Here is a 12,472-nt window from a genome sequence, read left to right as displayed (position 1 = left end):
TAAATGACAGTTTACAAGTGTGATTTATGAACAAAAATAATCATCATTTATATCATTTTTTATAGTAGTAACGGATGCAAAGACGTGCATGGAGGCCATCTTCATTTCCCCCTAGGCAGTTTATATTATGAATAATAAACCAGGGTCTGCGTCTCTGCGATTTCACACTACTTTTCAAATAGTATTTTTAATTTATATCATTTAAATATCAACGCGATATTGATTTGTCTCGAAAAAAATATTATTTTTTATACATCTATCTAATACCCATTAATATTAGATCAAATTCAAGCAGCTGTTTATGTTGAAATCAACTCACCTGTTCTTGCTAGCTTTTCCATTTTTTACGGGGAAAGAGATATCATGAATATCAATTAATGGGAGGGCGAGCTGTGCGGGAAAAGAGAAGGGAAAGTTAAAATTGAGTTTAATGAATGAACATAATAAGTAAAAAACACGATAGCGACAAAGTTTTTTTATAGGATGAGAAAAGGCACGAAATCAAGATTGAGGAATTAGAATGACGCGTGGTTAAAGCGATTAGATTACATGAATGATTAATGAAAGGAGATCGATCGGGGAAGGCAACAGTGAAACTGCAGAAAGCATTTCTAGAAGGAGCGTGGTCAGTGGAAACCACATTTGGCGGCCACGCGAGTGGATCACAACTCGGCCTTGTTTCTTTGACTTCAAATCTGGTCGGTATCTAAGCTCCTACGGTGCTCTCTCCTGTTGCGTTGGAACATATCAACATCCTCATTGTTCAAACAGGCGCCATAGACTGGTTTTAAATTTACATCCTTAAACCAAAAATCAAACGTCATTAATTACAACAGACTGAACACAGTTGCATGCCAGCATATCTATCGAACGATTACATAATTAAAGCTTGAGAGGTGCTCCGTATGTGATACACGGCAAGCAAAAAGAAAAAGCTGGCCATCGTAGCCTTTAACGATTCAGTGGATGCAGTTGGATACATTTAAATTTAATTAACCCATGAGCATTGTTTATTAAGACCGGCGAAGAATCCAGGAGTCGATGAATTGAAGCCAAATTGTAAACACAGACCATGGAGTGTTGGCCAAAATCCATTTTAAATTTGTTTGCAATTAAAAAAATTACATTTTTTTTCTCCAAAGAGCCGTTAAACATATATTCGCCTTTGTCGGCATGGAAGTGAAGTCTAGTAATTCACTGATAGTGTGCTGCGGTACATTCACTTTTCGTTGATTTGTGACATAGAATGAGTCAAGGTACAACCGCGGCCACGTGGTGAACAAAGCAACTCGAAGATTAATGCCCGGACCATTATTACGAAGATTATTTTTTTATGCATATAATAATAACTAGAGATTTGGGTTTCGAGTTGCCGCGGAATTTATAAGGATCTCAGTCTGGCATAACAACAATTTAACATATTTTTAAATAAAATTACTTATGTTAATAAAATTTATTAAATATATTAATAAATTTATTTTTAAAATAAAAATATAAACTTTTAAAAATTTCATTCATTTAATGTTCATTTTATAAAAAAATATTAAAGAGAGAGAATATAATAAAAAAATAATATTAAAAATGTATATAATAAAATATTATTTCTATCAAAATATTTTATATTTTCAGATGTTAAATTTTTCCTAAACGTGACTTATTATTTCGAACGAAGGAAATATTGTTCATACTTCATATTACTCCCACGACGAGACTTTTGCGTACGGGTGAGCATCGGTCGGTTCGGTTCAGTTTGGTTCCAAAATATGCAGAACCGATCGATCGAATAACACTGAAAATGAAAACCAAATCGAACCGAATAAGCCAATCGAACCGAACAAGGACCGAATTGAAATTTGATAATTCGGTTCGGTCGGTTAATTCGATTTTTCAGTTTCATATTTGGCTATTAAAATTGGACCTATTTTTTAAATATTAAAACAAATAATACTATAAAATTGAGCCTTTTTTTCTATTCATTTTTTTCAAGATGAGCCCATTCTATTACACCCATATGATATAAAGCTCAAATATTATAAAGGCATGGATAATCAAATAAACAACCATAAATAAACATCTATGATCAAATAATGACCCCATAATTCAGTCACAACACCTACTGATGAGAGTGACTGACTGAAATGGGTTTTCAAGTGATATTATTATTTTTTATTTTTTATTAAAATAAAAAATAAAAATAATTTATATAATTTATAAATTAATAAATTATATGTAATTCGGTCAGATCGATCTATTCGATTTTAAATTTCACTAACCAAATCGAACCAATCAACCGAAATATTTAAAATAAAAAAATCAAACCAAACTCAAAAATTAAATAAATCGAATTAAATAGATAACATTCAATTCAATCCTATTTAATTTTCAGTTTCGATGTAGTTTTGCTCGTCCTTACTTCCGCGGGTGGGTCGTAGAATAGTATTAATTTTCACTGCGTGATTGCTTCAGCGCAAATTAATCGTGTTATTTTATTTTCGCGCGAGATGGACAGCGTGGTAAGATTTGTTGGTAACCGAGATTGAGAAAAGTCAGAGATCGTTTTGACTTTAAAATGCTTGGGCGTGTGGGGACTGGGGGAAGCACACTTGGGAGGCGGGAAGAGAAAGTCTTGTAATATAATTAAAAAAGAGAATCGAGGGGCTGAAAACTTCCAGGTTACAGAAAATATTCTGGTTTGATGACCAAAACTCGAAAGAATACGTCAAAGTGGGCGAAACATTCGCTCTTGTCTATCTAACAAGGTGCCTTGTCTAGATGCGAATGGATGACGAGTGGGACAAGCCTGGGATGGTAGAGGGACAGAAAATTGGATGAACCGATTATTAATCACGATGCACCTTAATTACACCCCGCAGATACAAAACGCAAGTTTCCACTTTTCACTGACTCACTTACGCGATTTCTTTCTTTCTTTCTTTTTTTCTTGGCCAACCACCCACGCGATTTTAGAATATACGACGGAAGTGTGAAAAAACAACCATGGCTGGGCTGGTATATAAGTGAAAATAGAGATAATTCAAAATTCCTTGGAATATTCCATTGTTGCATTGCCATTATCTCCCATTCCGCCATTCTCAATCCGCGTTAAATAGGCCAATGTGTGAGTTGGAGTGACGATTGTTTCCGTCCATCACAAATCTTAAGCTAAATGTCCTGCCTATAATTTAAGGCTTTTTTTTTTTTTGAGAAATTTTTTTTTGAACAATTTTTTTTTAGAAATTTTGTTTGATCTAAAATGAAAGGTATTCAGTACTTTTTATATTTCTTAACTATATGCTTATTTCATTTATTATTTTTTTTAAAATATAGTTCATTGAAATTTTGTCTGTCATTATTAAAGTATTTATATAAAGCATTTAATTAATGATAATATAATTGAAAAGACATACTGTTTTTGAAAAAATTAAAGTTTTAACCAGATTACTGTAGCTGATTAAAAAACTAGCTTTAGTGTAGAGCAAAGTGACTGTTACCAATATTTTATAAAATAATCCAAAACAAATACTAACTTCGTTTCTATATATAAAAGAAAAAAATAAAAGAAAACCAACATTTTTTTTATTTGGCTATGGAAAAAAATGAGAAAAGAATAATATATGAGATTCACATGTTTTTACTTTCAACTTTTTTTTTAAATAAGGAGAAATTTTGGAAGAAAAATTTTATTTTTAAGTTTACCCACCAAATTTTTCATTACCACCTCTCGCTTCCTTTCATTTTTATCATAATATTTGTAATGTAATTATATTTTGATAGTGAATTTTTGTTAAACAAGAAGTATATTTAATTTTTAAATTAATTACACTAATATTAATTCTAAATTTTTAGGTAAATATCTTATATTTGGTTATATTTTCAAATTTTAATACCATCATATATTTAATAATTTAATAAATAAAATTTTAAACTGGATAAAATAATCTTTAATTATATTTTTGTTTGGTCTATGATAAAAATTATTATATATTTATATGATATGTTAAAATATTAAATTTTATTATATAAATATTTTTATAAATAATAAAATTATTATTGTCTATATAAAATTAATAATTTTTTTTGTTTTTTCTCACTCAATTAGGTATAATGGGAGAAAATTATTTTCTTTCATTTTTCTTCTCTTTTTATTTTTTCTCCTTTTTGTTCTTCTTTTCGAGCCAAGTACAGCATAAATGTTTCATCACACCTTTTCGTGAAGGTAATTCTACCATCATCATATGTTTTGTAGTTTGCAAGCTTTAAGCAACAAGATGTCCAATATCATTTTTTTTAATTTATACAATTACCTGCTATCTAATAATAAATGACGTTACATGTAAGTATTGACAAGTCTATTGACTCGGCCCATCTATTGTCAGTTCTCCAATAATACTATGACGGCGGGGAATGGCGCTCTGGAATCAATGCTCTAACGTAACCTCACCCTGAGGCAGAAAAAAATAAAATAAAATAAAAAATTTCAGGGAAGGACCTTCAGTTGTAATGATAATATAAAGTTACACAATTAACCTCTTCACTTGAATGTTTGATATTAAATTTCAAAATATTAGTCGCAAAATAATATTTTACCTATCAATGTCAAATTTCAAAAAATTGGCGTGAAATTTCAGAAGTGACGGTCGCAATTGATCTTTCAAAATATGACATAAAGCATTGTTTAAAAAAAAGTGGCACTTATAAGTGACTTAAAATGGCTATTGTGGTTGACGTGGGCGTCAATTGTAGTCGCTGTGAGTGGGACGTCGCCGAACGGGGAGAGGAATCTGAGCGGAACAAAACAAATATTATGGCAGTGGTGATGCGTTTGGATTTGGAATCATGTGTGAATATGAAAGCCTCATATATGGCAGAGGCAGTGATGTGAATAAGATTAATTTTCATCTTTCTAAACTTTTTAATCGTTGTATGCATGGTTGGGCACTGGATCATCCCAGCCAGAGTTGCGATCAATCCAGACCATCAACGACATTCCTGATGGGGGAGAGCGTAAATTAACCATAAATCCTAATGGCTATTAATCTTCCATTATAGTTTGAATTTGAGTTCTGTACGATTTGATCAGCTGCTGCGTCGATCGTGAAACAGATCAAGATAATGTCAAATTTGTATGTATCTAGAAAACACGACCGATATGACTGATCACATCCTGGGAGTCTGCACATGGAGAATAGGACATTCATATCTTTGAAAATATGTTGTCATGATATGAAATATGGGCAGCAATAGAACACGTTACCTAATATAACGCCTTCGGCACACGGAGCAGCAGTGGTGGTTTCAAAGTCCAAATTGGCCATTGCGTGATCAAAGGAATTACCCATTAATTATGTATTTAATCCGTTTAATTATTGGTTCCCACTGTTTGTTCAGCATCTCAGTCAAACTAATTCGTTGGATATTCGGTTGGAGCGACGTACTTTAATTGTAAATTCTCTTGTTGTGCGGCAATGCACATGAGTCGTGGTCCGAGAGTTTGTTAAAATTCGTTTTTAATATAATTAACGCTGCATATCCCTCGCTTATCATTCAATACATGTAATTTAACGAGGTTTACATCTGTTCGTAGTTATTTATAGGGGGAAAAAACAATTCATATAATATGTAATTTAACGCTGCTATATAATATGTTTGACAGTTACGTTTATTCAAAACAATAGAGTACCATTTCGTTCCCTTACCAAACAAGGCCATGTCGCCACTTGAATTTATTAAATGGAAATTATAGATTGGCTTCATTATTGCATGATCTATAATTTTTCGTTTAGTCGTTGTCCCGCTACTTCCCCGGCCGCTCCTCTCCTTCCCTCTCCAATTCACATAAATAAAGATAATTTATTGAAATTATTCGTTCGCAATTCCGAACATTTAATCAATGAGAGATGAAGATGGCATGTCTCTGAATTGCAGAGATGGGCATGCAATGTCGTATTACAATTTTTTCAGGTATGGTTGTTGGCATGTTATCTTTTATCATTAGAGCAGCATCCGAAATTTGCAGAGATCAATAGTTTGACTTACGCCAGAAAAAATTATAAAAAACGACTCTTGCTCTTAAAAAGCCACGACTAAAGTTTTCGTTGGATTCCATCTCTCTCTGGGTGGAATTAAAACAATAATAATTTAAACTTTAGAAAGCGGTTCGTCATTTTTACTTTATTTTATTTTACTCATACGAGAACTTTTAAATGTCGTTTTTAGATATGAATTATGATATTATTTCTATTTCTATTTTATTTTAATTAAGGAATTGTATTGTACTGGTATATAAAAAAGAATTGTATTCTTCAAATTAAATTTGAACGAGATAAATTTATTGTCGAAGAACGTTTTGTTAAAAAAAAAAAACTTTTTAAACCACAAATAAATATTAATGTCAAAGTTGCGGCCTCCGATCCGTTCTAAAATAATCATATGCTTGCAACTGAAAAATATACATCATATAGTCTAATTGTAAGTTTGTAACAAATTAATTTGAATGAAACGTTTCAAACTGTAGTAAAATCTAACGATCTTTGATTACAGTATTCCTACATCAAAGAATTTAAAATCTAGTGGCACGTGCATGGGTTACATGCTGACACATTTCATTATATATTAATTAAAAGGGCTTGAAACAGTGGTCGAGCCATAAATTTTTATTAGGGAGTTGGAAATGACAAAATGTATATGATAATGGAAGGAAAATTATATAAATAAATAAATAAATATATATATATATATATTAGGGCTGTGTAAAAGTTTTTTGATTCCGTTCAGTTCGATCTAACCCAAGACAATTCGGTCTAGTCTAATCTAGATAAAAACTTATCTTTCAAGACCAAAAAGATCAAACTCTTTCTTTGGATTAGACTGGATAGGAGACCGAGCATTTAGACCACTCAATTCGATCCAATTCTATAAATTTATTTAATATGATTATAATTAATTTATTAATTATTATAATAATAAGTTAATTTATAATAATAATTAGTAATTTTTTATATTTTACAGTCATGATTTATGGATATCAAATTAAATTTTAACATTGACCAATCTCAATTTTCTTCTTTTATTGATGAAATTTGTTATTAATTTAGCGTGATAGACTTTAGACATGTTAAAAGTTGTTTAATTTAAGTCATATGTGTTGTAACTAAAATATTTTTTTGTTATTAGAGATTGTTATAGATTTATAATTATTGTTATTGTTGTGATAAATTTTATATGATTATAAGTAATCAATTGTTAGGTTGAAATAAATTGCTACCTCTCATAGATGAAAAGGGGAAAAATAAAGTGAGATATTGGACAAAATAGGGACCAGTCTCCTAATTCTACTAGACCAATTTAGTTCTATTCAGTTCAGGTTATATTAAGATCAAATTAGATGATGGGTTGCTTAACTCAATCTTTTTTATGAAAAGAATCAAATTTCAAGTCAAGCCTAAGTCTTATCTAATCTATTCTTTGTGCAGTTCTAATATATATACACTAACATAACATAAATATTTCAACATATATTTATATTCAATTTTATCAATATACAGCAAAAATAAATAAATATTTTAATTTTTTTTAAGTTTAACTCGTCGATTTTTCATGATATAAAATCAACAATTATCATGTCTACAATAAATTTTTTAACAACTTTCTTTTTAATACAAATTATCATTAAATTGGTAAAAATTTCACCTTCTTTACAAATATTGAATTAAGAAACTCTACTATTTACTTATTAAATTTACTATTTAATTCTTTCAATTGATAATCATAATAAATAAATATATCAATACAAAAATTAGATCAAACATAACCTCTTAGCTTTTTGATAAGCGGATTTATCATGGACGTAAAGCATGCAGCATTCAATATATTTTGAAATTTTTGTTGCAATACTTGATGAAGTTTATTAATAATAATTCTCATAATTCCTTTCATCAAATATAAAATGAAAGCAAACTCAAATGACATCTATAATATTATCTTTATTATCTTGACACATAATCCAAACTTTCATGATAAATAAGGAATAGTCCAAACTAATTACCATAACATAGTTGTAAATACTTTAACTACAATTATCAAAGAATAACCATAACAGAAAGAAAAAGGTCAAGTAAAAGATCTACTATGGTTGAAAGGTTTAAAACTAGCAAATTGTAACACAATGTATGCTACTTTGTGGTAGACTAAAATTCTACCTTTGCATAATAGTTCAAAATTAATCAATTCAAACTTAACGAAAACCCAATTACTCAAACCCATGATTAAACATAATAGTAACAAATACGGAATCTTGAGTTTTGAATATTATAAATACATTAAAATAAGTAAACAAGTGTAAGTCAGAGTAAGATCCTGCATAGAAGCATATGATTCTAAAATATATTTAAAATATTTTAAGATTGGTTAAAAACATCAAAATGCCAGAAACAAAAAGATTGCCTCCACTAAAAGTGATGCACTATAGCTAATCCTTTTTTATGCCATGCGCTATAACGCATTGCGCAGTAAGTCACAGGATCAGTTGTCAATTTGATAGATCTAAAAGGTATGCTCTAAATCTTCGTTCGACATTCGATCAAGGCAATATAGGTGTTCATAAAATGATCTTTTAGTAAATTAGCTAATGACACTAATTTTACTTTCAAATTATTTTATATTAAAAAGTTAGACATCTAAACACATTTAAATTGCATTTTTTCACTTAACAACAACAAGGATGTCCCAAAACTCAACCAATATGGCAAAAGCTCAACCCACTACTTAGACCACACTTAATTGACCCAAGACAATCTTAATGCACCACAACATACATATCCCATATACATCTCATTCTAAACCCTCAATCCATTAATTTCAAAAATAACATGGAGAGGTTCTTAGCATCAAAAATCTCAAGATAATCATTCATATGCATCATTACAATTATAACTATACTTGTGCTAATATTTTGGTTATAATAAAATGACTCAATCATAAAATAATGACTCTAGTGCCTAAGATACAACTAGCTATATAAATATAACCATAGTGCAAATATAACCTAAATAAACCCCTAGTTAGAAATATTATTGGGAATTACACATATATAAAGCAAAATTAAAGAGACCTATAGTAAGAAGCAAGGTTTCTATGCTTATGGTACTTCCATTTTTTCTTGCTCTAAGCTAGTGCATATAAAATGTAAAGAAAAGGGGTAAGTACAACCATTCAGTAACCAAGATATATCTAATATATGCACATGCAAGTCAATTAACCATAGAAATACAAAGTGAGTATTTGTAACATCTTAATTTAAATTTTAATAGTTAATTTGGGTTAATAAAAATTTTGAAAAATATTTAGAGGTAAGCAAATTAGTAAGAGATAATTATTAAATCTAACTTAGGATATAAATATAAATTAAAATTAAAAAATTTAAAAAAAAAATAAAAATGATAAAAAAATATTATTAAATTATTATTATTATAATAAAAAAAAGAAAAAAAGAAAAGGTATTAAAAAAAAGGGGACGAAGAAGAAGAAGAAACTTTGGCTTCCTCTTTCGACGTCCGTGCAATCATTGTATAAAATAATAATAAAAAAGAAGAAGAGAGAGGAAAGAAGAAATAATAAAAAAATATGGGACCCAATAAATTTTTTTATAAAAACTCACCTGTTTTCTTCATTTCTTCATTCTTTCCTTCATGCGTGAGCTGAGGCAGAGAGAGCATCTGTGAGTCAAGTTCACCGGTGCTGGGTTTTAAGGTAAGAGTTTTTAATAGGATATTTATGATGTGATTTTAAGCTTTTCAAGACTAAGTAAGTGTTCTAAAAAAATTTCTTAGTCATCCTTCTTCTTTGGTTTCTGATTTTGTGGTGGTAGAAAATTTAGGATCTGGAAGAGGGATAAATTTATATTAAATAAATATGGTTTATGAGGTTGTTAGTAGTATAATAAATGTTTTAGAGTATAAATTTGTTAATGATCTTTGAATTTGTGGCTTATGGATCAAATTCTAAACTAGATCTGAAAATATATATTAATTTATTGAGGTTTAGATGATTATTTGGGATGAGAAATGAATTATTATGGCTATAGGATTATGATTCTAAGCTAGAGATTCAATTTTTAATTTTTGAATATTTTAGATGCGAATTTATGAAATAAAAAGAAAATTTTGATAATAGAAATTAGTTTAGAAGTTGATTTTTAGATTATTAATGTTTATTGATGAGTAAAAGAGGAGTTAAAAATTTTACTTAATAGTATTAACTCTAGATTTGTATTAAGATTGAGATTATGAATTATGTTATATTTTTAATTCTATTATTAGAATTATTTTATTAGTTTCAAAAATTGAAACTAATATTTATAAATAATATATTATTTGTAGATTGTATTATTGGTGAAGATTGTGGTGGGAGAGAAATTGTAAGGAATAATTTATTGAAAAAGCCATAAGGTAACCATGCTTTTAATTTGTGATTAGTGTTACTTCATGTTAATTGGGTGATTATTGAAAAAATTATGAATTTTGTAATATTGTATAATTGTGCAATATTATTATGAATTTGTTTGATTATTGTGGGAGGTGTTGGGAGACTTACTATTGTTGTTGTATTTATGTGCCACGTGGTACGCCCCTATTAGAGCTCAATAGGTGGCTTGTAAGGGCTCGAGCTAATCTACCTTTGGCCGGGTAATTTAGCACTGAGTGAGGGCTATAGCTCAAGGTTAATGGAGGGATATAAGAATGGTTGTTTATGTATATTGTAATATTTCTTATATTTTGTTAGAATTATATTATTTTTAATTCTCACTTAGTAAGCACACACTTAACTGTTTATATACATTATCATAAATTGGCTTTGGTTATTGGGGCTTTTGAGTCTCATTATGTGGTTAACAATTTTCAGGAGAAAAGCCACGAGTGACACGTGGAGGAGTCTCAGAGGCTTAGTGGCATAGATCCACTGTCTCTTTTGGGCATTTAATTTATGATTTATAATGTGTTATATTGCCAATATTAGGGCTTTTATTTATTGACAATTATATAAATATATAAGTGTAATCATGTCTTTCAAACTATTTCTATTTTTAGTATACTTTGGATGACTGTAATTTTAATATTTGATTTACTTTGAATTGATTAAAATGGCATGATTATGAGGCCAAATAACTGGCTTGGGTTGAAAATTTACTAAATTGCTTATTTTACTTGTTGGGAGTATAAGGATGGACAAATGTGATTTAGTTTACTTGTTGGGAGTATAAGGATGGACAAATGTGATTTAGCCTAGTGGCATGTGGGAGGTAAAAATTTATCTGAAATGTTATATTGTGTGAGTTGAAGCCAATTATAAAATATTTTATATTGAAATTATTGATATAAAAATATGTTGGGTGGCTGTAACCCAACTATGGTTAAGTTAAATTATTTAAAAAATTTTTTGGTGTGTTACAGTATTCACATATACAACATAACCAGGATCACATCCATCCACAGCACAACATATCGCAATCACAAAATTTAACAACCATGTGATAACAATGATATGAAAAATCATTACTTCCCTTACAACTTTCTAATACCTCCGACTAAAATCATGGGCTATTAATTTAAATAAGGTTGCGTCTATGTGATTGGACTTACTCAAACTCATCAATCATGCAACTTGGTCAAAATTTTCTACACTTATTCTCGGACCATAATTTTCCCATTCTCGAATCGCTTGGATGTCTTTAATCTTAAGCTAGTCTCCTTGGGGAACGAGTAGAAAAAAGTTAGGTTTGAGTCTTTTGACAAATAATGGAACAAAGGTTAGTATATGATTGCTGAAAGCAGACTATACCATGTGGATTTACATTACTCCTCTCCTTGAGGCGATTACCTACCATCATGATCATGCAAAGTGTACATGCTCAACACATATAGCATGCAAATAATCATCACATTAGGCTCAAGACATTATCCATACTATATATCATGTCATTATCATCATTTCATCACATAATTGGGTTCATACCCCTTTCATATGCACAACTCAATGAAAACCATTACTCATACCACATGTTGTCATCTCATCTAACTCATCATTAATTTATTATATTAATACCACATTTTTCATTATAAAACTTATTTTACCCAAAGGCAACTCAACTACCACTTTCAAGCCAAACTTGCATTTTGTCATTTTCAACATAAACATATATCATGTTTGATACAAAACAATCACATGATAAAATACTACAATTAATTGAATAAGCAAAACACATAAACTAAATGTTTTTCAACTATCTCAAATTTTTAAGAGATCAGACTTTACCTCTCAACTCTAGCTCACTTTTAAAGTTAGTTCCAAGCTTAAATGACGTACAATATGACTAATCTATAACTAATTATGCCAAACACTGTTAATGTAATCATTAATATACTTTCCACTCTTAATTCCAATACTTTAACTATCCAAAATTTACAACCACTAGTAT

Source organism: Prosopis cineraria, unplaced genomic scaffold (assembly GCF_029017545.1).
Source record: "Prosopis cineraria cultivar Desert tree isolate PC_DT_omini unplaced genomic scaffold, ASM2901754v1 PC1, whole genome shotgun sequence".
Taxonomy (NCBI): Eukaryota; Viridiplantae; Streptophyta; class Magnoliopsida; order Fabales; family Fabaceae; genus Prosopis; species Prosopis cineraria.
This window is presented reverse-complemented; position numbering follows the sequence as displayed.